This window comes from Carettochelys insculpta, chromosome 11 (genome assembly GCF_033958435.1).
Source record: "Carettochelys insculpta isolate YL-2023 chromosome 11, ASM3395843v1, whole genome shotgun sequence".
Taxonomy (NCBI): Eukaryota; Metazoa; Chordata; order Testudines; family Carettochelyidae; genus Carettochelys; species Carettochelys insculpta.
The window spans coordinates 21,593,508-21,620,943 of NC_134147.1; the positions used below are offsets into that span (position 1 = coordinate 21,593,508).

At 42.7% G+C, this 27,436-nt stretch overlaps 1 protein-coding gene and 1 pseudogene across 2 annotated transcripts in view; one reads left to right on the top strand and one right to left on the bottom strand.

Moving 5' to 3' along the window:
- Nucleotides 1–27,436, bottom strand: part of BICD2 (BICD cargo adaptor 2) — a 144,170-nt gene that overhangs the window by 105,726 nt on the left and 11,008 nt on the right. The window lies entirely within an intron of this gene.
- Nucleotides 21,271–21,622, top strand: LOC142019256 (small ribosomal subunit protein eS28-like; annotated as a pseudogene).

The following is a 27,436-nucleotide window of genomic DNA, read 5'->3' on the forward strand; positions in this document are numbered from 1 at the left end:
TGGCAAAAAAAAACCACACACACACACACACACACACACACTAAAAGCACACATGGGTGAGGGGCCACAAAGGACCAAGTCACAGGGAATGTGTTACAGGTTGAACCTCTCTAAGCCAGAACTCTCTTGGCCGGCACCTTTCATAATCCAGCACGATTTTAGCTGGATGACTAATTCTCCTGGATGTAGCCAAGTTTCCCATGGTCCCATAAATTTGTTTACAGCCACCAATTATGACTTTCAGTGTTCTGTGCTGTTATTTCGCTCTAATTTACACCTAAATGTCTTCTATGAGCCCAGTAAGCAGTGAAAGTGTTGGTAAGGCTGCCACACAATATTGACCTCCTGGTGGTCCAACAAATTCTCTCATACAGCACCAGTCAGATCCCATGGGTGCCAGATGACAGAGGTTCAACCTGTAGTAAGTACTGAACTTTTGTTTGGAAGGATAAGAGAGAGACGAGTACCACAGTCACGGGAGACTAACAGCAATGGTCAAAATATTACCATATAGGCCGTGTCTACACTAGCCCCATGCAAATGGCCATTTCGAAGTTTTCTAATGAAGTGCTGAAGTACGTATTCAGCACCTCATTAGCATGCGGGCAGCCGCGGCACTTTGAAATTGATGCGGTTCGCTGCCGTGCGGCTCCTTTTCAAAAGGACCCCGGCTATTTCGAAGTCCCCTTATTCCCATCTGCTCATAGGAATAAGGGGACTTCGAAGTAGCCGGGGTCCTTTTGAAAAGGAGCTGCGCGGCAGCGAGCCGCATCAATTTCAAAGTGCCGTGGCCGCCCGCATGCTAATGAGGCACTAAATATGTACTTCAGCGCTTCATTAGAAAACTTCGAAGTGGCCATTTGCATGGCCATTTCGAACTTTGGGGCTAGTGTAGACATAGCCATAATGATCTTCATATCAACATTGCCATCTTAAGCCCCAATGGCTGACTGAGCTGGAAAGCGATGACAGACACCAGCCAGAGCCTGAAGAAAGAAGCACGCCATACCTACTATTCAAAGGTCTTCTAGAGCAGAAGAATTTAAGCAAGGAATCTAGTCAGCCATTTGTTTTGAAGACTATAAGGGAGGAGGTGACTCTCTAAACTTAAGTATTAACGTATTATGAAAACAAAGAGAGAGCCACACTCTCTTTGTCCTTGTTCTCACTGCCAAATAAAAATGAGGCTTTTTTTAAAAAAAAAAAACAAAAAAAACAAAAAAAATAAAAAACAAACCATGAACAGGAGCTTTCCCAAGGTTAAAAAAAACCCCACACCGTGAAGAAGAGACACTTCACTTTTAGTGCAAAGCAAACTCACTGAGTTGTGTGATCTCTGCACACAAAAGAAAAGGTCTTTTTACTAATCTTGACAGCGGATGAAAATGGGAAAAAACTTACTTCTTGTGTGGGGGGTGGGGGTGGGGGGCTCAAAATAAGTCATTGGGGCCTTAACGGAGAATCAGAATCAACAGGCCTCACTTTGAGTGTGCTTATACACATGCAACTCCACTGATTTCACTGGAGTCAGTCAGGATTTAAATGGAAGCAGAATCAGGCACTGGAAGTCTGTGCACACTACCAAGATGACCAGTTGTTGCCAACAGCTAGCAGCAGCAGTTCCAGCTGATGTGTTGGAGACAACAGTTTAGCCCAAGAATGGGCAAGCTATGGCCTTTGGGCCACACCCATCCAATCACACCTTCTACTCTAGAAATTGAGCTTGTAGGGGGCTTGCCCTCTTCATATGCTCTAGCAAGGGCACGTGGCTGGGGGCTTACCCTGCTCTGTGCATGCCTTGGCTCCGCACAGCTCCTGGAAATGGGTAGCCAGAAGGCTCTGCAGCTCCCACGGGCCAGGAACCACAGCCAATGGGAGCTGTGGACACAATAACTGTGGCTGGAGCATTGCACTAAGCCACCTGGCTGTACCTCCATGTAGGAGTGGGGCAGGGGGAAGGTGGAGAGAGGGGACCAGACATTGTCACTGCTTCCTGGGAGTTGCTTTAAGTAAGTGAGCAAGTAAGCAATACCCAGAGCCCACACCTCTGTGCCTCTACCCCAATCCCAACCCCAATTCCCCCTCCCATCAGCCTAACCCCTCAACCCCAGCCTGAAGCACTCTCCTGCCCTTTAAATCCCTTATCTTTGGCCTACCCTAGAGCTTGCAGGCCCAGCTGGAACCCTTACTCCTTCCCACATCCCATCTCCCAGCCCAGAGCCCCCTCCTACACCCGAACTCATTTCTGCCTCCACTCTTGAGCCCACAGCCAGAGCCCTCACCTCCTTCCACACATCAACCCCCAATTTTGTGAGCATTCATGGCATCCCATGTAATTTCCCTACTGAGATGTGGCAAAGTTTGCCCATGCCTGGCTTAGCTATTAGCTCTGACTCAAATACAGGAACTGGGGTTGTGGAGAGTCATGGTAGAACACACCCAAGTCCTGGTTGACAGCCGACACCCTGGCCTTCCCTGGTCCTGACTGTCCCACTGTTAAAAAAAAAGTGTTGTTATTACATCACTGCTCTGGCTCCTCCCTTCCTTAAGGACGCTCAGAATTACAATTTAGCTGCTGTAGTTTAGGAAGAAGGAACAAGGCTCAAATGGCAGTCAGCAGAGCAATCTGAAAGAATAAAAGTATGGTACAGCAATCCCTGGACAGGCTGCGCAGTGTGTTTAGGAGCAGCTACTGTTTTAAGATGGCGGCACAACGTAAGTATTTTCTTTCAAGTTTTGCAAAACAAATAAGCCAAAGATGACAGCAGAAGTTTCAGATTGGACAGATTCTTGCTCAGGTCAAGGAACATTGCTTTAAGCTTTGACCCTGTAAAGACAGCCACAAGGGTAGACCCCAGTACCCATACAGCTCCACTGATTTCTTTGTTTTCTCTGCAGGATCAGTTCTTAAGTCCTAACTAGGGATAGGCTAGCACGCTATTGAGGGTCATATCTACAAAGCTTTCTAAGAAAACAACAAATTTAGCCTGTAAGAACATTTTTTACCTCAGTTTTCAAATAGCTGTAGATCAGGTCACAGTAAAGGCAAACAAAATCTCTTCAGGAAGATAAACTACAAGGAGTTAGGAGCAAATTCTTGCCATGGATTTAATTACTAGTTGAGAAACAGGAAATGGATTCAGTGTGCAGCTGCTCCCCAGAGCAGAGATAACTTAGTTGTAGGCTATCGTAGGGACTGACCAAGGAACAGAGACTTATTTGAAGAGAACAATTTAGAGAAGGCCATGACTGAAATTTAATGATTATTGCTGATGATTCAAAGTTCATTTGATTAGTAAAAATGTATTGGCAAATAAGAGAAATTTGAAATGGATTGTAAATACACTGGTGGATTGGGCAGCACGTTGGCAGACAAAGCTTAGACTGGATAATCATCTACTAGGACCACCAAATTCAGAATACAGCTTCCTCTTACTGTAACTTAAAGAAAGGTAAGGGATTTGTTGTGCCAGGACAATGAGATGTGCCTGGAATGGGACTGTTTTTCATAGTGCCATACAGAAAAGAGCCAGATCACCAGGCAAGAGAAAGGGAGTGGCTGGGGGAGCACCCTTCTCCACCTGGAACTGCCTCAGTCCCAAAACTGCCACCCCCCAGATTTGAATGGACACGTTGCTGGCCGTTCCCTGTTATCACTGTCAGCAAGCAAAGGGAAAGTGACAAACTTAACTGAGTTAAGGACCTGTGCAATACCACTTAAACGTTCTAGAAAGTTAATAAAGGAAACAGAACTTTGGATGCATACTGAAAAAGCTGGAAACGATCACGATCTTCTGTGAAAAGACTCTGGAATCTGCACAGGTAACCAAGAAAAGGGCTGTCGAGAATACAGTCCCAGTTATTAGAAGCTGATGTGATGTTCTGGATGAGAATACACAATATTACGAGGGCATAATATCAAAAGCATTTTTTTTTCCCCAATCTCTCTCTTCCTATGGCACCCAGTTCTGTTGCCCTGACTTAGAAATCATAGCATAGACTAAATGGACCAAACGTCATTTAACAGAATGATGAAATTTGAATATAACAAAAGCAAAAATTAGAATTACACAGCAATGAGGGCACTGAACAGGAGAGAGGTATTCAGAATTCTGAAAGGCAAAATAAAACCAGATAGGTTCTTTCATGACTTTGTTTCGCTGCAATGTGACACCGAACAAAGCTAAAGGAATGTAAATATAGGCCACAGAAAGTAAACACTGCTTTATTGCAGCTTACAGTCAAACTGGAATCTACAACTGTAGTAGGTCATCAAGTCAAGTTCCATGGATAAGTCTTCAAAAAGGCTAGATAATTTCAGTACTACCAGCAACTGGAAATATGTAAGACAAGATAATCAGGGTGATCAAATCTCACATTCTATCTATAGGGAATCAAGGGACTCAAACACACAACCCACTATACAGCCTTTCACAATTCGCAAAGTATGGCATGAATTTTTGACTTCGTTCGAAAGATCCTTTATAGTTCTGTTGCCCAGGCAGCATGTTTAATTCCTTACCTCTTGTGCCAAGTGTCAAGAAAATGCTATCCAGACCTGGTAGTATTTCATGCCCACTAAGCATAGGTATAAAATGACTCCACTGGTTACCAGGCAGCAGACAAATCAAGTCTAAGGTGCTCAACTCAGAATCCTGACCTCACATAGCAGGCCTTAAATTGCTCTAGCAAAGAAACAGACACTGTTCGCTGAATTTAAATAAAACTAACCCCTAACCTTTTAAACACTACTACTTAAAGTGACATTGCCTGCTTACAAGCCTCTTAATACTGAATAATTTTCATACCTATGTAACTAATACAAGCATGACGCTGACGGACCTGGGTTGCCAGCACCAGGGATAGAACCTGCGATCATAGAGATTAAACCCCAGTGCTCTACCACATGAGCTAAATGCCAGCTAGCTCTCAGCCAAGGCTGTAGAGCAGAAACTTCACTCACTCTAGTATGAGGTCTCAGTGCTCTGAGTACTACACAAGGAAATTGTAAATAACCAAATTTACTTTTCAATATTTATAATTTGTTTACTTTCTGTATTTCACTAATTTTGGCAATGAAAATAGATTGGCCAGTTTCCATTTGGTTTCTAGTTACCTCCAGTATAGCCTAGATTTTGATGGGCAGTAAGTGGCCCATGGGCCAGAGTGGCTCGCCAGGATTAGCCTCTGGCAGGCCAATGGCACTTTATTTACCAGCTCCTCTGAAGGTACAGACACTTGCAGCTCCCGTTGGTCACATATTGCTCTTCCCAAGGAAGTTGGGTCCCAGCCCAGAGTTTCCTACAGCTCCCATTTGCTGGGAACGGCAATCCGCAGCCATAACTTCAGAGGCACACGTAAATAAAGCACCCATGGCCCACCAGCAGCTAACCCTAGCAAACTACCTCCAGCTTATTGTCCACTAAGGCCTAGATGGAGCTACTAAAATGTTAGTGCACAACCAATTGAAAAGAGAGTAAACAGCAGGTATCAGTAGCTACAGTCAAGCTTGAAGGGCATTTCAAGTGAGGTCCCACAGGGCTCTGGCCTGAGTCCAGTGCTGTTCAAAAGCTTCATAAGTGGTTCAGATAACAGCACACCACCTACCTAAGATACCAAACTAGGAGGGGTTGAAAGTGCTTTGGAGGTTAGTATTAAAATTCAGAGTGATCTAGACAAACTGAAGGAACAAATGGTGAATAGAAGAAAATTCATTAGGAACAAATGCAAAATATTCCACTGTGGAAGGAATAATCAGTTGCACACATACAAAGCAGAAAATGACTGCTTAGGAAGGAGTACTGCAGAAAGAGAACTGAGGGTGGGGAGGGGATCATAGTGAATCACAAGCTAAATTTGACTCAGTGTGACACATTTGCCAAACATTATTCTGGGATGTACTGGCAAGAGTGTTGTCAACAAGGCATGAAAGTAAATCTGCTGCTGCTCTACTCCATTTTGATAAGGTCTCAGCTGCAGAATTGTGTCCAGTTCCAGGCACCACATTTCAGGAAAGATGTAGACAAATTTGAAAGAGATAAGAACAAAAAAAACATGAAAAGCCTAGAAAACCTGACTGGTGAAAAATCGCCTTGTTTAGTCTGAAGGAGAAGACTGAGGGGTGATAACACAAGTTTTCAAGTACATCAAAGATTGTTACAGGGAGGAGAAAGTGAAACTATTCTCCTTAACCTCCCAGGATAGGATAAGAAGCAATGGGGCTTAAAATGCAGCAAAGGACATTTAGGCTGGACACCAGGAGAAGTTTCCCCACTGTCAGGTAGATAAGCACTGGAATAAATTGACTGGGAGGTATGGAATCCCCATCATTGGAGGTTTTTATGGGCAGGTTAGAAAAACACCTGGCAGAAACAGTCTATTACTGAATCCTCCCTGGAATGCAGGGGACTGCACTGGACACCCTATTGAGGCCCCTTTCAGTCCTACAGTTCTGTGATTCATTCCCCTTCAGGCTTGATTTTAAGCACCAACACAATGCAGCAGCACTTCATTTGCAAGCTGTTCGGGAGAACGTTCAACTCCTGTACAGCATTCTCACCAACCTTCACACCGAACAGCATTAAGAGAAGTGCCATGATCAACATTTTAAAACAAAATTCTAACTTGCCGTCTCAGCTCCCTGAACACATGTGGGAACGCAGGGTTTCCTAAATTGCTATAGTGACCTAATTTCAAGGTCTACTTTTCAGCAAAACAGTTTTTAGTCAGTTGTTCTAAGGGTTTGTGGGTTTTTTTTTTAAATTAATCTAAGGATATTTTTTGGAGATTGCCAATGTATTTATTATCTCATACTACAGGCTGTTCACGTGGGCACTGACCGCTTTCTGAACGCTTGCCACAGATGGCAGCTGCTAATTGAAAACTTCTTATAATTAAATTCACCCGTGACTCCAGAATTCGACTAAGGATGTGTTTGTTTGCTGAATTACATGTTTAATAAGAACTGAATGCTGATTTTAGAGCCATTAATTATCTTCCTATGGTCTCTCTAAGGCTCAACAGCCTGAGGGTCACAGGTTCAAGCCCATCTGTCACTGTCCCAGCATGCACCAAGCAGTTGTTATACTGTGGTGGGTTCGGTTCATCTTACCAGGCACATGAACTTGGAGACATGTGCCTTAAGAAAAAGGCAGTTCTGATCTCTGTGTGATAGTATTTGAGAGGTACAGACCCTCAGCTTAATAATGATTAACTTATGTATCCATTTTCACATGTTACTCTGGAGCAAAAAAATGACACAGAACCTCAAACATTCTGACTGGGACCAATCCTTTTTCACTTGAAGGATTTTTCAGAAATCCTTCTAAAACAACAAAGGAGAGGTGACTGTATTAAACCCCCCCAATAACAACACAAGCTGACATCTGGGTTTGACAATAGCACACAGGTTGACATATTTGGCACAGCCAATGTCTGTAAATCAGAGAGCCCTTCCTCTCTCCTGACATTTCACAGGTTGTTTGGTTCATTGTTAATTAAGTTGTACAGAATCCTATTTATTGCTGTTTGCACTATAAATTCTCTCAAAAGAACCACAAACAAAGGAGTTCTCTGTTAGGTGGGCCCGAGTGCTCAATCAGAAAGAAAAATGCAAATCCCTCTCAGGAACACTGAAGTTAGTTGCTTCTACACAGCGCCTTTTTTTGTAAAAAAAGAGCCAGTACTTAGCCAGCTCCCCATCCCCAACCCCCTCCTGCCAGTCTGGCACCTGGGGCTGTAGAAGTGCTGGTATTCAGTACCAGCACAAAAAAAAACAAAAACACCACTGGTTTTACATCATTTATTAGCACAGGTCACCAACCACTACTCAGAGCAGTCAGAATCAGAGTATAATTTTGATTTACATGGCAGCATTTGATGTTAAGTACCAAAAACAGTGCAGTTGCTAGCCTCTAATCCTATATTTTTAAGGAGAGGGGTTTTCTTCATTAAAAACTCTGGCACAAGACTTGTCCTCCCAAAAATAAAATTTGTGATGGCTGCTCTAATCATGCCAACATAGGCACAGCCTCCCTTGATTATCCTCAAAATGTTCACTGGAACATTAAAGCAGGAAAAGTTTAGCTATGCATTGCACTGAAATTGGCCTATTAAACGAAGCAAAGTACTTCAGACGAGGAGCCTGAACCAATGTTATCCAAGGTAACTAAGATAATGGGCTCCAGACATTATACAATTTTTCCCCCCAAGTTCCAAATGGAAAACAACTTAAAGGAGACAAAGATTTCTTCTGTTTTTTCCCCCTTTATTTGGCATTTGGGGGCTCCCATCTATATTTCCAACTAAATAAAAAAGTTTCACGTTCCATCACCAGTCAGATTATCCAGACCATTGTTGTACTAGTAGGCTGGACAGTGTCCCAAACAATAAGCTGTTTTTAGAAAACCAGGGATTCATCCTCTTATGTGGCACGAGGGAGGGATTTAGACTTTATTTAGCACCATTTAGAAAAGATTACCCCTTAATTGCAACAGGAACTGGCGGACATGGGCAGCAATGAAAAGCTTTTATCCAGTAAACCTTGCAATCACTAGAGACAGCCACCTAGCCAGAAGGGAAGAGGCACCAAACTGAACTAGCCACAAACTTGTCCATTTGCTGAATCTGGACTCCTTGCTCAGGCCTAGTGGGAAGGCCTCCTCATGTGCAAAGGAGGGAGGAGAGGGGGGGAAAAACCCAATTCTTTAGGAGCAGCTGCTGGCTCTTTTGCATATTCAACATAACCCCCAGGAAAGACACAAACCCTTCATTCATCATCATGCAAATCAGAGGGGCGGCTGAGGGCCAAGAGAAGCTGCCACCATGCATAGGGAAAGTCCACTCAATGTTTTATTTAAATCAACAAGATGCCTTAATGGTCTACAGCAGTGGTTCCCAACCTTTTCATTAGTGCAGACCCCCAATCACCCTTCCAAACTGTTCACAGACCCCCATCAAAGCCAATTCTATCTGCCAGGTACACTTCATTAAAGGAAAAAGCAACTAAACACTATTGGAAGGTATTTCATTTAAAAATAATAATGGATTGTAATTCTGCAATTTATTTAAGCTCATTTTCTGTGGTCATTTTTATTTATCTTTTATTTTTTTCCCCTCACAGACCTATTCTCGTGTTGGGGGTCCAGGGACTCAAGGCTGGGAACCACTGGTCTATAGAAATAATGCATATGGAGAAATGCCAACTATTCAGTTTTAACATCAACAGGTTCGATAACTGGTTTGCAGACTGGCCAACAGCCTGGGGTAAAATGGAGATTTGATCATTCATCTTTACAATAGCCTTCATATGTAGGTTTTATGTACATACTCACAACCAAACTGGTTGACATATTTGGGGGCATGAATGAATACTTGCCTGGGTCAGACTGGCAGAGACCATGGAGGATTTTCAGCTTCCTCTGTAGTGTGGGTCACTTTCAGGTTTACACTAGTGTAAAATGGTTGATGCTCTGTAACTCAAGTCTATGGACTGGGGTCTCAAACTTCAGCACAAGCACTTGCTCAATCTGCCCCACAAAAAGCTGCACTGGCTGCTCTGCCATGATGCGAACTGCTCTGGCCAGCAAGCCACCCGAGCTCATGTTGGCTAGGATGCTTTGCTTTCCACTGCCACCGTGAGTTGGGTGGGGTGCGGTGGTGGGAAGAACAGACCCAGGCTGCCCCCCATGCCAGATCCCTGTCCCTGAACCATCTGCTGGGTTGCATCACTTGGAGAAGGAGCAGGAAGAAGTAGTGCGGGGATGAAGCGAGGGTAGGGCTCAGGGGAAGGAGTGGAGTAAGGTGGGGCCTGGGGCAGAGGAGGGGTTGCCGCTGGCCCCACACACCCTTAGGAACAGCCCTGGTCCCTTCTGGCCTTGAAGTCTATGAGTTTAACCTGCAAAGGCATGAACTCAAGGTGAGTTTCTTTTCCAGAAAAGAGGACAAGTAGTGTCCTGCTCCAAGAATGCCATGGCACTCTCTGCACTACTCAAGGGATCACGGTACAAGTGAAAATAACCCACCTCAAGTGCCCACCATGGAGCTCCTTTTGGAGAATAGCTGTGAAGCTTTATTAACTTTTCTATAGCTCTGGAGCCACGAGGGGAAACCTATCCCTATGGTTAGTACAGGAGTAATATGAGTAACCTCTTTCCTGCCATTCAAATACAAAAAATGAGAAGTACTATAAGCAAGAACAAAATAAGAACCATAAATTAGTTCAAAACACACACGAGCAGATTTTTTTTAAAAAAGAAAAAAAAAAGGTATGAGGAAGTGATACTTTTTGCCTATATAAGGGCTGATCTCATTTGCACAGAAGGAATCTAAGGAAAGCTGTAGGCACTGCAGTATCTATTACACTCGTAGGATGCCATTTTCATACCCTTCTCACACTGTGAGAGGTTCTCCGGTGCTGGGGAAGGGAGAGAGGAATGTCTAGCTCTCCTTATATCCACTGCTCGTGTGCTCCTTCGCTAAAACACTTTCACCTTTGCCTCTGCTTTTCAGCCTGATAATATCTCACTGAGAAATAAAAATCCTTGAGATTTATCTCCAGTCCTAATATTTCAAAAACCTAACCCTCGAGCTCAATGTTGCAGCAGAATAAGAGGAATTCAGTGTCATTATGCTATAGGTAGAGCCATAGAGAGCAAAAATCAATCTCTATGCTATATTTTAAGAAGTATGTCAAAAGACAATTAGAAGAGCCAGACAATTTGATAAAGCAGACTGGAAGGCCTTAATGAACAGACAAACAATAAATTTTGGCTTCTTTTGGTGAGCTGTGACAATCTTTTAAAGTCCCCTTTAAAGAGACACATAATGAAACAAAATCTGAATTGTCTCCATGTCTTCTGGAGGCAGTCTTGCTTTTACACCAAGTGCCTATTGAAGCACAAGGCTACATATTCTTCATACAAAGCCTAACATTATGTACAGTGCCACAAAGCTAATACGCAACTAACACAGCATGGCACTGGGCAGCGAGTGTAGAAACTTAGGGCACGCTGAATAAATCATCCAGAATTGTCACATTCTATGTAACTGACCTTGCTACAGAAAAGAACAATGTAAATAAAATGAGGAAAAAAAATACTCTTTATGAAGCGTATTTAAAACACGTCAATCTTAACAGTATGCCATGCCCACTGTGAGAAAATACAGGATGTGGCTAGTTTGAAAAGAGAAGGATAAAGAATGATACTGAAGTAGAATAGGCACAGTGAACCACAGGGTCAATAAAATGTTCTTTGCGACTGGTTCTCACCATTCCAGTAGCTAAGAACCTTACAATCTATTAAAGTAATGTCAGAGCTTTGCCAGGGAGAAAGCCACACTGGATCCGTGAAATTCCAAGACACATTCTCCAGCTGCAGTCCAACATTGATGGGAACTAAAGGAATGAATGCCTTACTATGTTCCCTGTAAACCAGAACAATAGGAAGGTCAGAGGGAACATCAGACCAATTTTTATGTTAACAGGCTTTGTGTCACAGCTAAGAAGTCCACTGGCTTGAGTCCCCAATAACACATTTGTATTTTAGAGCATCTGGCCTCTCAGGCAACGCGAAAACAACAAATGACCTCAAAAGGCACACAGTCTATAATGTAAATCCACATCGGCTAATAAAGAAACTATATGTACTTCCATTATATGGTGGCTTGGCACCCTAGAATAGAAATCTATTCTTTAAAGGCATTATACTTCATGTTGTACTCCCACACATGTGTTTGCCTTGGGACAAATATACAAGTCACACAAGGTCAGGAGTTTGATTTAGCAGGTGGAGAGCATCCCTGAAACAGTTGCTGCTATCTGGATAGCTGCTACCTCTTCAAATTCAGGTCAGCTCCTTCCTGTGCCCCAGCAGGTACTTTGGGGATATTAACACACAGGATGAGTGGAGCATATGAACAACAGAAAAACAGAAGTTACCTTGATAAAGATCCCTCAACCTCTCCCACTCCACCTTATTTCTCACCATTCACCTCCACTGGAGCTAGTATACAAGACCCATGCATATGCCCTTGGGTTCCCGCTGTGTCTTTCAAAAAAATGTTTCCCTAATCTCCAAGTGTTTGCAAATGCTGCCAAACGGACAAAGATTCACAATCTAGGCCCGTCTTTGCTCATTGCTGGCAAAGCCCTGAGCTCAACACAGCCACGCCCCACCTGTCAGAATGCCACTCCTCAGCCCGAGGCAGACAGCAGAACCTAGCAGGGAGGGCCAGGAGCGTGGATACAGCCAGTCCAGGCTGTCTGTGGTCCCAATCAAAACCCTGATTCAAACATCCATACAGCCTCTTGCCCACTGCAGCACCTTCTAGTGTTGTCTTTATCCATGGCAGTTAGCCAGTACCCAGGCAACAGGTGATGCCACCTCCAAGAGAAAACAGGAAGTACACATGGTTGTATTGACTTACAGCTCTTCTGGCCGGCCACAATCAGACTAATGCATGTGGAGAAGGAAGTACAAACATATACAGGAGGAATTTCAAAGTGGTAAGAATGTAACAGAGAACTAGGGGCCCTTACATGCAACACAGGTGACATAGCTGGGAGTAAGAGCGAGCATTCCGGATCGTCTGAGACCCCTCCCCAGATTCCATTCATGACAGGCAATGCCAAAGTGTCCCAGCAGTCAACAGACATGAGATCCGCACTCCACGGGTCACTCTCAACTCATGCTGACAAGCTGTATGACTTTTTTCTGTTGTTTAAATCTGGCAGCTAGACCCTTCAGTGAACATTCACTCTGACAAAGCAACAAACCAATGAAAAGTCTTACCACTTACAGCCATGAAGCACAATATAAAGCATATTTTATATGTCTCTTATGACTGCCACCTGTATTTAAGGTTGACTAGGACTGGAAATCGGCTTTCACATGCAAGGTTCTGGAAGCGTGCCAGTGAACACTGGCGTCGGCATTCTCTCCTGTTGTCTGCCGAAGCGGCAAAGCAATATTCTTGTTGTGGGTTCTGCTTCCTTGACAGCAGAGTCTCAAGTGTGTCTATCGTGGGATGTTCCTCTTCGGTCATTAAGTCCAGCCTGGCAGACCATGTGTGCCGCTTGAGGCAGCATTAGGGACAGACAGGCCTTCTTATTTCTTTTTTTTAAATTCACTATACCAGTGTTTCCCAAAGGGTGGCACATGTACTACCAGTGGTATGCAAAAGGATTTCAAGGGGTACACACCAGAAAATAAATGGCCAAAAATCAGAAGATAAGCACTGGGATGGCACTGGAAGAGGGGGTACACCAATAAGCTCGAAGTCCTGAAAGAGGTACACGAACGTTTTAAGTTTGGGAAACACTGCACTATACAGAACAATCTTGGGCAGGCAACTGTTACATACGACCTGGCCAACCCAGGTCATTTGCCTCCATACTAGCACGGCTTCCTCACTCAGCACAGCTGCCAACCATAGTATTTCACTGTGGGTGATTTTGTCAGACCATAAGCATACTATATTAACAATGTAATAATACAAAAGAGAACAAGCTGAACACAGCACGTTGGTTTTGGGTGAAGTCGCGTACGTGTGAGCTTTGCTTCCACCCTTGTAATTATGGAATGTGGCACATGAATACAAATGAGGTAATTTAAGAGTGGATGGATTGAAAGAGCTAAACTGTCCATCTCTGATCTCCCAGTAGCAATAAATTATCGCTTTAGCAAGAAACTAGGGCCAGTTCTAGGGTCCCCACTACTGGGGGGAGAGGGATACAGGTGAGGTATTCTGGGAGCCCTGGGCTTCACTGTTTAAAAAAAAAAAAAATACCTAGCAACCTTGTAGGTGTCCAGGAGCTAGTTACACCCTCGGAAAATCTTGGAATTTGAGAGTTTAAAACTTGGATGTGTGTATATTTTGCTGTGATTTCTAAAGTATCTAAAGAACGAAGACTCTTCATAGCGTACATATTTTGACCTTTCTGACAATAATTTGAGTGCCCTTGAAGATCATCTATCTGGCTAATAATTAGCAGTTGAAAGTCAGTGCTGTCACACAGGGATGGTAGTCGGGCCAAGAAAGCCACCATTTGTGCAGTCCCCTTCACACAACCAGTGACATTGCTGCATGCAAAATAGCTGCAGAATAACAACAACAATGGGTGGAGTTACTTTTGTTACCACAACAGTGTGAGTAGGACTCTGGTTTTGGCATGGCATAGATAACATGCCATACTGCAGCTCTACACCAAACAGATGTAATTCAGTAAGTCAAATTGGCAGAGACCTAAGGATGTAAAATCCCTTTTGATTAACCAGTTAAATGTTAAGTTTAACTGGTTAATGAATGAAATGGGAGTGGGGTGGGGAAGGGGCCCCACCACCACAGACATGCTGGACTGCACCCCCCCGCCACCCACCATAAGATAGTGGCTGCTCCAGATGGGATGGAGCTCCTCCTGCCCACAGCAGGCTGTGCTGTCTGGCACAACCCCTGCCCACTCCAGCCTCCACCAGTTAACCATAACAGGTAAACTTGCCCCAAAACCTGGATACTAACAGACAAATCCCAGTATGATTGAACCTGGTGATATTCTAAACAAAGACAGCTCTCAGACATACTAACAGCTATTTCCATAGCTTCTATCTGACTTAACACAAAAGGATGTTGGTACAAGACTTCAGAATACATTTGTGTTTTATACTCCCTTATTACAGACTCCAGCTCAGCCAGTTGTTTAAGCATGTACCTATGTTTAAGCACAAGAACAGTCTCATTCACCGAGATGACACAAATGCTTAAAGATCATTATGGCCCGGGTGCATGCCTAAGAATAAAAGGTCATGTTTGTTAATACACAAAAGCAGCAATTCCTCCTTAAAAAATAATCTAAGAAACTTTGGAAATAATTGCTCTCCCCAAATTCACTCTGTCAAAAAGTTTAAGATGTCTGCATGGATGTTAATTAAAAATTCTCTAACAAACTTCAGTGGAGAATTAGTTACCTGTGCTACTTTTCTCCAGGCCTGTCCAGAACGTTGATGTTCGAGGCCCCAAAGAACATGAGATAACCGGCAGATGTCATGCTAAGATAATGCACACAATACAACATTAACTCTGCCCCCTTCACTGCAAGTATGATTCAGCATCCCCACCTTTCTGAGCCGAGCTGTCCTCATATGGAAATTGATGGAATAATCTCACAAATCTAAAGCCAGATAAGTGAAGTTAATGAATAATTTGTTGGAACGCTCTCCCAGCAATGCAAGAGAGACTTACCATTATAGTATTCAAAGTACCTTGCAGCAAATAAACCTCACCAATTATTCAAGCAAAGGGTACCTCAATAACCTAAAGTGATTAAATTAGAGACTGCTGTACTATTTCCACCAATGAAGTCTACACTCTACTACTGACAAACTGATCCCTGCTTTTAACTTCTACTCAAATCAAATGCATTGATTGGTTTCCTTTGAACTCCTGTTGGATGCTTTTAAAGGTAGTTATTTTTATTGTTTCATGATTATTTCTCACTGTGTGAAACAACACAATGGCTAGATACCACTCACTCCTGGATTGCTATTTATACTTTGACCAGAAGCACTTTGAAGCTGTTTTTTCCTTCTAATTTTTATGCATTTTTCCATCAACTGAAGTGCCTAGTATATATACATAGCAATGGATCCAGTAACAAGTAATCATAAATTTAAGATAGTGTATATACCTCTGCGTGCAACAAAACTTATGCTATCAATACTATAAGCTAAACCTGGTGAGGTTCAGAGGAGAGTATTCAGTGTTGACAAATCTCATTTTTACTGAAAAATGGATATTGGATATTTTACTTAAAGCTCCATCTCACTGGAGACAAATTTTAAAGGGTTTGTAGTCATCAGAGTTAAGGACTTTTTTTAAAAAAAAAAACACTTTGAAAAAAAACATAATAAAAGGGCACACTAAAGATTCAAAAACTAGACAGCAAATTTTTTTTTAAATCTATGAATTGAAGACCTGCCTCATGCTTTTTGAGCATTTTGAGCTACCAATACCAAGTGTTGCTGATACTAGTAAATACAGAGTGAAGACAAGAGAAAATGAAACTGTATTGTAATTCTTCAAATATCTAATTCCTCAAATAAGACAACTATTCTCAAAACTCCCCTTGGTATTACTGTTCTGATATTACTAAATCAAAAAAATAAAAAAAAAGCGTTCTTAATGAGCTTTCTGGATTGAAGTCAATTACATTTTTTTTTAAAGAGGTACGAAATTAAATCTCAGTGTTTGTAATTCCAATAGAACATAAACTTACACAAGATACAGACCAGTAAGTATAAATGCTTCCAGAATCTACGACCTTCTGTGGTCACAGATGGAGACTTAAACCAAGTGCCAAAACGACACACTTTCCAGCTGCGTCCCTCGAAACACACACAAGGACTGATAAGCAGTTCAATATCTTCTCAATGGCCACAGGCAGGAGGACCACGACACAAAGTGTGTATGTATCTAGGTGTTAGCTGGATTATACCAGGACTTTCAAGGAACACCTTTCCAAGGCCTCAATGAAGACAAGAAATAATCTGATCAGCAAACTAACTGGTGCATTCCAGAGAGATGTACAGACATTAAGAAATCCCAGACTTAACTTTTGCTATTCTGTAGCTGAACTGTGCTCCCCAGTGCTGCTCATTAACTCTCATACAAAACTAGCGGACACTCAACTGAACTTAACAATAAAAACCAGTAGATTCACTGATTTGGCCTGGCTATCAACCCTGTACAACACTGCTGCTTTGGATATCAAGCAACAAGTCACCTTGCAGAATTTGCTCCTGAAGGTGCAAGACGAGCAACTTCTACCCCTATTTCAAAATGAGTATAATCCATGATCTACTCTTGTATCACAAGGCGCCCTGTTTGGATTATTTTTCTTTCAATGACTTTGATATCATCTCCAGATGTTGCACTAGGTTCGTGTTTCTCAACCTTTTTATAAAGTATCCCTTTAAATAAAATTACAAGTACCCCCCCAAACTTCTTTTGAATACCCATATGCATTCCACTGGTTGAGAAACATGGTCCTAAAGTAAGATGAGGTCTTGAAATAAGTGTCATTCAACCTCTCCAGATTACTGTACCCTTTTTAAGAGCCAGCATTGTTTTGCATGCCATCAAATTACACCTCACTTAAAAACAACCTACTTAGAAAAACATCACAGAAAACTACTACTGAAAACTTGCTGACTTTCAAATAAATGAACTGGAATAGAAATACTGTACTTACATTTCAGCGTAAGGCACGTGAAGCAGTAGAAATAAGTCACTGTCTGAATGAACTTTTAGATTGTACTGACTTTACTAATTTTTTTCATGTAGCCCATTGTAAAGCTAGGCAAACATCTAGATGAGTTGATGTATCCCTGGAAGACATTGGTGTATCCCCAAGGGTACACATAACCCTGGTTGAGAAACACTTCATTAAGTGACAAGAATAAGCGCCAAACATAGCCAATGTCTGTCTTGTGACAGATCCAACAGTCCAGCCCCCAGCATTAATGTTCCATGCCATCAGTGGCAAAGCTCAATCTCATCAAACAGGTGTCTTCATGACTCTCCCATTGGCTGCTGTGGCCATTTGAAGACATAAATCAAATACTTATAGGCTGCATCCCTTGGTAAGCCTTGTTGACTCCTCATGGACATGCGTAACACCCTTTCCTTGACTCATGAATGGTTAGGACATTAAGACTAACACATCTGAATGTCTACATTAATACAATCACAATAAAAATATGTGCTTTTTTTTTTAAAATGCCATCTATCAGCTAGCACGTGATAAAAACCTCATGTAAACACGGCTGTTGTAGTTTTCACGTCTGTTTTCAGCTGAGGTAAAAAGATAAGCTTTCCCCAAACTTCACGTGCACCTCTCCCGTTGAGCTCTCTTGCCAACCCACTTTACTTAAGAACTTCACAGAAAACCACCTTCCTCCTTGGAGGAAGTAGCAACCGGTGCACTTTGGGTAGGCAGTCTGAAAAGACACAAACAAGACTCTCCAGGTAAAAAGACAAGGAGGTCTCTTTTTTCAAAGATTTCCTCAAATTTTACACCAAGAAAATATAAAATTTGTTTGGTCTGGGAAGAAGTATGTTAAACATGGAGATTAAATTCTGCCCTTATAATATGGAATTAATCTGCTTTCAGATCAAAATCTTCATATAGGTTTAACTATGGTCCCAATGGAACCCCTCTATGACTGACTGTCTCTTGAAGGTTCCGGTAAGACTCCAGAATGTTTACACTAATTTCTCACAGGAGAGATGCACTGGAAAATATATAATAACTCTCAGGAAGAATTTTCATTCAGAAGCCAGGAAATAGGATTAAGTTGAATGGCTATTTAAAAGCTCCAAGAGATGAGCTGGAACACTGGGCTTTGTTTAACTACCACCTACCACAGCAACTCCAGTGAAGAGCCCTGGAGCAGGACAAGTATGTAACTCTACTAGTGCTCTAGGATTGGGACAGTCTGTGCTGGCAATGATGAGATTGTGATAATGCTTAAAGCAGACAAGTATTTACAGTGAAAAGGGTCTGTGTAGACAAGTATTTACATGAAGTGATAAGATCTGTCTGTAGTCAGTATCTCTTCCTTCCTCTGTTCTCCCAGTTGGAAACAGTAAACCTCTACATCAGGCAACAGTTAAATTATTAAAAATCAGCTTTAGAAAAACCATAAAACAACTTTCAAAACTACATTCTTAAAAAATGAGTCTATTTGTTTTTTGTTCTTTGTATAAACTGTGGCTATAGAAAATAGGAACAGGACAAAAAAATCTAGTAGACTCTCTTACAATGCAGAGCATGGTGTCAAAAATACATACACCAAAAACAGTAAACATCTGAAAAGCAAACAGCCATGTCCAGCTGAGAGATATTATGGGTTATTTTAAATATGTTTGTGCCCCTAATGGCACCCAATACATTTTTAAATTATTCATTATGTTAGTTATGTGTTACGAGATTTGCATTTAAAATTCTTAGGTTTGACGTGTTCAAAGGGGTTTTGTAATGCAGTTCGCCAAGGTCACATTAAATGAGCTAAACACGACCACTCAATGCTTAATTGCCTGCACTGTTTCACAAACGTGAAACAACAGAGCTGATCTAATGCGCTCTATTTTAGGGAGCAGATAGCTAATTCTTCCAATTTTAGATTCAGATTTTCCTTGGACAGTTGATTTTTAAAACTGCCGAATGCATTGCTCTTCCTGTGAATTCACATAAGCGCAAAACAGAGCTAATGAATGAGTTTTAGTCAAGGGTTAAACTCCAACAGCAAATCAAAACACACAGTTTCTCGCAATTTACATTCTTGCAAATGTAACGAGGGAAACAGCTTTAAAATGACCCCTGAAATTACAGGATAACAATTATAATGCTGCATATTACACAACCAAAATCTTGGAAAATTAGGTCTTTGGGGATTTGGGTTTTTTTTGTTTTGTTCTGTTTTGTTTTTTTAAATCAAATGATTTTCTAGTCCTGTAGTCATCTGATCTTGATGGAGATCTGTTGGCCCTGGACAAAATAAAGGCATTCCACATACCCGTTCTGGTTTAGATTTTATTTAAACCAGCTGTGTTCATGAACCAACGATCCCCATTTCCTGCACATAAAACATCCCTAACACATTTTACACGAGCGGGGGGGGGAGGAAGAAGAGAACACACTTCCAAAAAACAAAAAAACAAAAAACACCCACTTCCAACAACATAAAAACAAAAACAAAAAACACTGTTGTTGCAACTGCAGACTAAACCCCAAACATCAGTTACAGCATGCCACTATACAGCCAGACAATTTTTACACTCACCCATTGAATGCCAAGGCAGTATTCCAAGGAAGTGCTATCCAAGTCATTACTATCCACATCATTAGATTTCAGGGTCTGTGTTCCCATTAAATCTCCCATTTTGTAAGTAATTAGTACCCAATGTAGACTGCATTTTATTTAATTTATTGCTGTTTTTAGAAAAGTTGTAACAAAGCCTCTTTGAAAACTTAGCTCTTAACTCACTCTAAACTCAAAAAGGCCACATGATCAATGCCATGATTTTGTATATGTATTTGTTTATATGCAGGTTTTAGTAGTACAAACTGCAGCTGCAAGCGGTTAGGTGTTCAGCTATTAAATTCAGGTGAGGCCAATTTATGATTTGAATTGCAAGTCTTATAAGATTTTTCTAAAGACTCAAGCTCCTGGAGTCACGGAATTAGAAGAGAATCACGGGTTTAATTAAAAAGTAGTTTCTAGGACTCATGGTTGCAAAGAAAAAAAAATACTAAAAACATAAAGGCAAAATACAAAGAACCCCAACATTTAATAGTTTAAAAAAAAAAAAATCAAGATTTTTGTGACCTGGTTTATGATTTTTAACACGTGGCATGAGGAATAAGGTTAGTGAACTTGACGTGTACGAAGCAAAGGTTTTGCTTGTGCCAATTATACCACCCTAGTTTGAGCCCACTTTTGAAAATGTTGCCCCCCACACACAGAAAATCACCCCATACTCTAATGAATCAGGCCACAGATCACACTCATATGGATCCAACTAGCCCCGCAATTCGAAAGAAATCCTGACACCTGTATGGAGACCCACTGACTTCAGTTAATCTTTTTGCAGGGTTGGGCGCTTCATGATCCATGAACTAAAATCTAATTGAGCCCAATGCTGTTCCCACTGAAAAGCATGATCCCATAACAAGCTACAGAGAGATCTTAGTTCAGAGACCACATCTAGGCTATGTCTACACTAGGCTAAGAAACACGATTGCATATACAGAGCACTAAAGTTCTCACTTTAGCATTTAATGTACTTTTGGCATACATGTAAAGATAAAATTCACATGCCTGGATCTCATTCCTCTTGAAAACCAATTACCCATTCTTATTAAATACCTGTATGGTTATCTGTCATAATCATAAGGGTTAGCCAGCAGCCTGGAAAGTAAAAGGGTTAACCTCCTTAGCCAGGTGCGGTTGGCCTATAAAAATGTAGGTAAAAATTAAATTTTGGTTCCTCCCTTCTTCTGTTCTCTGTCTTTTTCTTCTTCTTTCCAGCCATGGGGGAGAGAGAGACAAAATATCTCCCTCCAAAAACAGGCCCCCCAATCTTCTGTAAGTAGGGTAAAGTTTAAATAGATCCATTAGGCTTTATTGTTTTATGGTTTGGGAAGTGGGATCTAATGTCTGTGCAGTTTTTAAAAGTGTTATTTTACTCTCCTTGTAAGCTGTAGCTGCTGCCATGGATACGAGCCACGTGCAGCCCATGAAATTGGCCCGGGTCACCAAGGTGCTGGGCCGGACAGGCTCGCAAGGCCAGTGCACCCAGGTTCGTGCTGAATTCATGGATGACACCAGTCGCTCCATCATCCAGACCGTCAAGGGGCCTGTGCAGGAGGGGGATGTCCTGATGCTGCTGGAATCTGAGTGGGAAGCTCAGCGACTACACTGATGTGCACAGGGCAGCTTGGTAATTGCAGTTTCACTTGCAGGCAGTGGCACACCTGATGCGACTACCATTTCTGATTTCTTGTAATGAAGACGCTCTGCTTAACATAATGAAGAGGAATGTTGTGGTTCAGAGACTAAAATAAAGGGATTTTTCCAGGAAAAAAAAACCTAAGTTCTAGGCCCATGGTAAAGACTCCCCATGTGTTTTACTTTGTAACTCTTCCATCTAGTCATGAGGCTTGCAACACAAATATTGTTGTAATAATAAAAGTTCTCTCTTTTTCTTTTTATTAACTTGGTAGTGGTTAATGTTTGTGTCCTGGTTTTTACTTTTGGGGCTAAGATTTCCCAAGTAGTCTCTCCCTGGTTTCCTTATTATTACTTGGGTGGTGGCAGCAAATTTTATTCCCAAAATCTAAGGTTTTTAAAATTTTTAGGGCAAAGTTTATACCAAAACCTGGTAAATAAGGTTTTAAAGGTACTTTTGCTGGCCCCCACTTCTGCATTTGTCTTGCTAAAGTGGGAAAGGAGCCATAATATTAATCAGTCACCAAAAAGCTGAGTGACAAAAGCTAGAAAGAGGCAGATTTGTCTAAGATCACAAAGGTTATTCTATTGCAACAGCAAAATCAACATAATTTGTTCCTAGGGTACAGGAACAACATAAAGCTTTCCCGAAGGGTACCAAAAGCTCAAAAGCTAGACAATTCCCTACGCAGCTGTAATGTGGGTGGGACTATACCATTCAGTTGGCTGACCGCATGAGTGCCAATACTAAAAGTGTTACTTGACTTTTCTAATGAGACAATAATTAAAATTGTATCCACAAAAATTTACAAAAGGTAAAGAAGGAATTCCTTCCTATTGGAGTTGCCGTCTTTATTTATTTTTCTTAATCTCACTTTCTTAATTTAGCATCTGCAATGTTAATACTGTATTATTATTAATAAATACCAATTATTTACAGTAAGGTTAAATAGAACCAAAGAAATCCTGAGATTGAAAAGAAGGAGGAACTTTGTAATGGAGTAGAGTTGAGAGATAAGCCAATCTGTTCTAGATCTTCTTTAACAGATGACTTAGGCTACACCTACACTTGCCCAGAAGACTGGCCCACTCAGGATCGATCTCCCAGGGTTCGATTTCACGTGTCTGCTAGAGATGAACAAAAATCAACCTCTCAGGGGTCACAGTCGACTCCTGTACTCCTTGCAAGACACAAGGAGTAAGGGAGGTCTAAGGGAGAAACTCTCTCGTTAATCTTGTTCGGTAAGGACAGCCAAGTAATCCGAGGGCAGATTTGTCGATTCTAGCTACGAAGTTGCTGCCATAGGTAGAACTGTGTATCTGCAGTAGACTTACTTTGCCTACGTAGACATAACCTCAGGCAAAGTGCTGCCAGGCCAGCACTTCACAGTGAAAGTACGACCACTGCACCACCTATGTAAACCACCTAAACAGGGGGCATAGCCCCCAGTGCTGAGAGCTCAGAGGCACTGCTGCCCTACAGCACTGCAAATTGCTGTACTGGGGTGGGGGGGGCGTATTTTCAAACCCCTGAGCCAGAAAGTTGCAGCAGAGGAAAAGTGGCAGTGTAGACCTGGCCTTCATCTCAAGTTACATTTGCAAGAGAAAGGGTTTGTGATGGAGTGCAAACACAGAAGACCCCCTTGGTATGTCCCCTGGTGTGTACAGGATTATTTCGGTTTAACCATTTAATTTTTAAATACAAGCTGCACCTGCCTCATCTGGCACCCTTGGGATCTTAGCAGTCCTGGATGAAGGATTTTCCCAGACCAGGAGTGGTTAATGCCCGTGGGGCTCCCCTTCTGTACCTTAGCCCCAGTCACTTTTCAGAGTTCCCGCTGGCTCCCCGGCTCTGTGGTTCCCTAACTACTCCCACCCCGCAGCTCCCCAGCAGTTCCGTGGCCTGCAACTTCCCAGCCCAGCAGACCCCCAGCTGGCTCCCAACCCACCAGTTCCCAGCCCCACTGCTCCCCAACCAGTCCCCCAACCACCGAGGCCCCAGTGCTCACAACTGGTTCTCTAGCCACTGGGGCTCACTGGCTTCTGCTCCCCAGTTTCCCCTCTTTCTCCTGCTGTGTGGTCTCAGCAGGTGCTCCAGCAGGGGCTCAACGCCACCCCACTTCCTTCCCCTCCTACCCCCCTGGTACTGCAGCAGGGGCTCCAGCTCTGGCCCAGGCCAGGCTGCTGGCTACTGCTAAGGCTCCTTCCCTCACTGATGCAGGTCCTGTCCCATCACTGGGATGCTCTGGTCCTGCAGCATCAGTGGTCATGCAGGACCAGGAATGTTGTTGAATGAGAGAATACCGGATTTAAGAGGTTGAACCCGTACTACTTTATAAACTACCCATAAACTGAGCAGAGTAAATTTGCTGGCACAGCTGTTGAACACAGCAAACTAAGATATCAGAACCTGAGGTCTTGCAGAGATGCAGTTACTAGAGCAGAGTTACAGCATTTAACAATGCCACAGAGTGCTTGGAGGAAGAGGGAAGGAAATCAAATCAAGAGCAATCTACAAAGCATAGTAATTTCATTACATAAGCAGTATCAGTAACAAATGGATGGCTTAGGAAAGAAAATTCTTAGAGAATGAGAACCCCTCCCCCTTATACGTTATGTAATGAAATTGGTAAATCTAGCAGTTTGTTTGCCAGCTGTCTTTTGAGAGGGGTAGCATTCAGCTGAGAAGTGTTGCATTTCTGCTAATTAATTTAGAAATTTTTCATCCAATTAAATCACAAGACGACACAGAATAATCATACAGCAATAGCTTGGTACTGCACTGTGCTGTTTTGTTCCGCACATCAGATTTCAGGATGACCATATCCATAATGTAAATTTGGAAACCAGCAACTGGAAAATTATTACTTGGAGATGGTCCACCAAACCTGTCAAGAACAGTCTGTTTTCTACAGCCATCCCCCATCAGCTACTTGGAGAAATCCTTAGCAGTCCCATCTGTGAGTTCAGCTCCATATAAGCCAGCTCCGACACCAGGCAGGAAAACACAAAGTTCCAAAAAAAACTTAAGAAAGGTCTGCAAAGAACCACATGTGACAACCACAGAGTCACATGTACAGCACCAATGTTCTCCAGCTATGCTAACAGGGAATCACCACTCCAACAACTCCCTGGTCCTACCTGCTCAGACATTCCTCATTGCCAGCTTTCAACAAATTCTAAGACTTATACTTGATTTGTGATCCTGGATGAGCCATTTATGCATTCTGTTCCTGTAGTCCCTTTATAAACCATAACCCTCACAACAACTTAAGAGTCTGGATTCAGAATACTTTAAAAACAGGGCTACAGGAACAGAATGCATAAATGTCTCGTCCAGGATCACAAATCAAGTCACTGGTGGAACTGAGACCAAAATCTAGAGTCTTTGCTCAGTTCCTACTCTGGGCATGAAGCCTGCCTTCTCCTTTGCCCAAATCAGGAACAGACAGCAAAGACAAAAAAAGTGGCTTCTTTTTAGCCAAACGTAGGCCAAGACCGAGTTCTTGGCTTACACTGAAAAGTTGTATCTGCACAGCCACATAGATCAGGAGCCTGGGGGGCAAAAAAACCTCCTGATGACATAGTTATGCAATGTCCTCAGTATAGCCACAGATATGTTGACAGAAAAGAATATCCACCCGTGCATAACATAGTGAAGGGACACGGTCTCCCGGAACAAACAGAACAGAGCCTTTTGTTTGTGTAGACTGCATCTACATGATTGTGGTTGCCAGTACTGCTAAGCCAACCAAGTGTCCATAGTGGCACATACATTCAGCCTGCTTTATCACATGGCTCGTCCTTGGGTTCTTTTTCAGAACCTCACTGAAAATCTGAACACTGAGGAACAGCCCACCATTTAAAAGACACTAACTGAAAGAACAACAAGAAGTCCAGTGGCACCTCAGAGACTACCAGATATTTTGGAGCATAAGCTTTTGTGGGCAAAGACCCGCTTCCTCAGATGCATGGCCACTCATGCATCTGATGAAGCAGGACTTCTTGTTGTTTTTGAAGATACAGAGTAACGTGGCTACCTCTCTGATAACTGAAAGAACATACTCAAACTCACCCATGCAGAGCATTCTACGTTCCAGAGACAAACTGAGACACAGGCCCCAGAAACTGAACTGGTTGTTTGAGGGACCCGTATGCAACATGAAAGCAAACCTTTTCAGGAATGGCACAATGGAGAACATCAGGCTGGAGGTGCAGTTTGGGGAGGGAGCAAATGAGGTGTGTTTGCTGGCCCCCCATGTAGTAACAGGGGTGGGCAAAATACAGCCCATCAAATCTTTGGATCCAGCCCACCATGATACTCTGGGCAACCACTGCCCTGCAGCCCAGCAGGACCCTTGGGCAGCTTCCTGCTTCCCACGCACTCACTGCCCTACGCATGCAGCTGCTGGGGCCATGCCTGTCTATGCACTGTGCGCCCCATGGTGGGGAGGCTCCAGGCGTTGCGTCGACTGCCAGCACAGTCCTTGCAGCTCTGAGCTGCCTGGGCCACACTTGCAGACATATGCAACGTGTAAAGTCCCCCTCCTCCAAGGGGCACACAACATAGATATGCACATGGCCTCAGAGGATTGGAACTCCACCCCCTCCAGCTCTAACTCCCTGCCCCAGATCATAACCCAAACCCCTGCATCGACTCCTGTAGCCCTATCGCAGATCACAAGTCCCCACTAGACCCTGCACCAACTCCTACTTTCTCCCAAGTCCATATCCTCTCCTGCACCCAGGCCTGCTAAACCAGGGGTTAAGAGTTCAATCCTTGAGAGGGCCATTTTGTGACCGGGGGCAAATAGATTTAAAAAAAAGGATGGTACTTGGACCTGCCACAAGGGCGGGGACTGGACTCAATGACCTCCTGAGGTCCCTTCCAGTTGTATGATATACGTATCTCCATATAATAACCTCTCCCTGACCTTGCACTTCAATCCCTGTCCAAGGTCACAACTCTGTCTTCCACCCAAAACTCCCTCCCAGAACCCACACCCCCTCCTGCACCCCAATCCTCCATTCCAAGCTCTATTCTGCACACAGCCTCCATTCCAGAATCTGCACCTCCTTCATTAACACAGAAGAGTACAGCCCTTGACCACTCACCATATTATCAGAGTGGGCCCCCCACCACAAATTATTCCCCAAACCATATAACAACGTAACCCGACTATTTTATAAACAAAGTACATGTTTCTTTTCATAGGCGACTACATCAATGGGTTAAGACTTTCAAAGCTGATTTGGCAATTTTGTCACAGAACACCCACTCAATTTCAGTGCTGTCTGTGTGGCTCAGTTTCCTAGTCCGCTATAGAAATCACAACTCAGATATTCACACTGAACCAAGAAAAAAGATTTTGACCTTGAACAAGATGTCAGTGGAATGAGTAATGGATCAGAGAACAAAGTACTGGAGGAGTAAAGACTGAATCCTGCAGTACATGCAAACTGCATACCAAAGCTGTTCTGTTCATTTCAATGCAAGTTCTACTTGTCCAAAGGCTCCAGGATTGGGCTCATTAGATAGAACAGCTTTGCAAAATGCAAATCCAAAAATGACTAAGCATTAGAGAGATGAGATCAAAGTGCAACAGGATAAAACCTGTTGTGAGAGTTAGGCCTAGTCTACATTCCTGTGGGCTGTCAAACTAATTTACAGCTTCAACTATGAGAATAACATACCGGAAGTCAAAGTGTTTATGATAACCAAGGTCCCAGGGGCATGAGCTGAGGCCACTCATTAGGGTGCACGGCAAGAAATGAGATAGCCAATCCCCAACGCTGGTGCTTATTCAAATCTTTATATTTACTAAGCCAGCATAAAACAGTTTCTGTATTATCTTCTTGGTTAGTCAGGAGCCTAAATACAATTTGCATAAAGTACCAAGTGACAGGCATTCATCCAGACACCCTAGTCA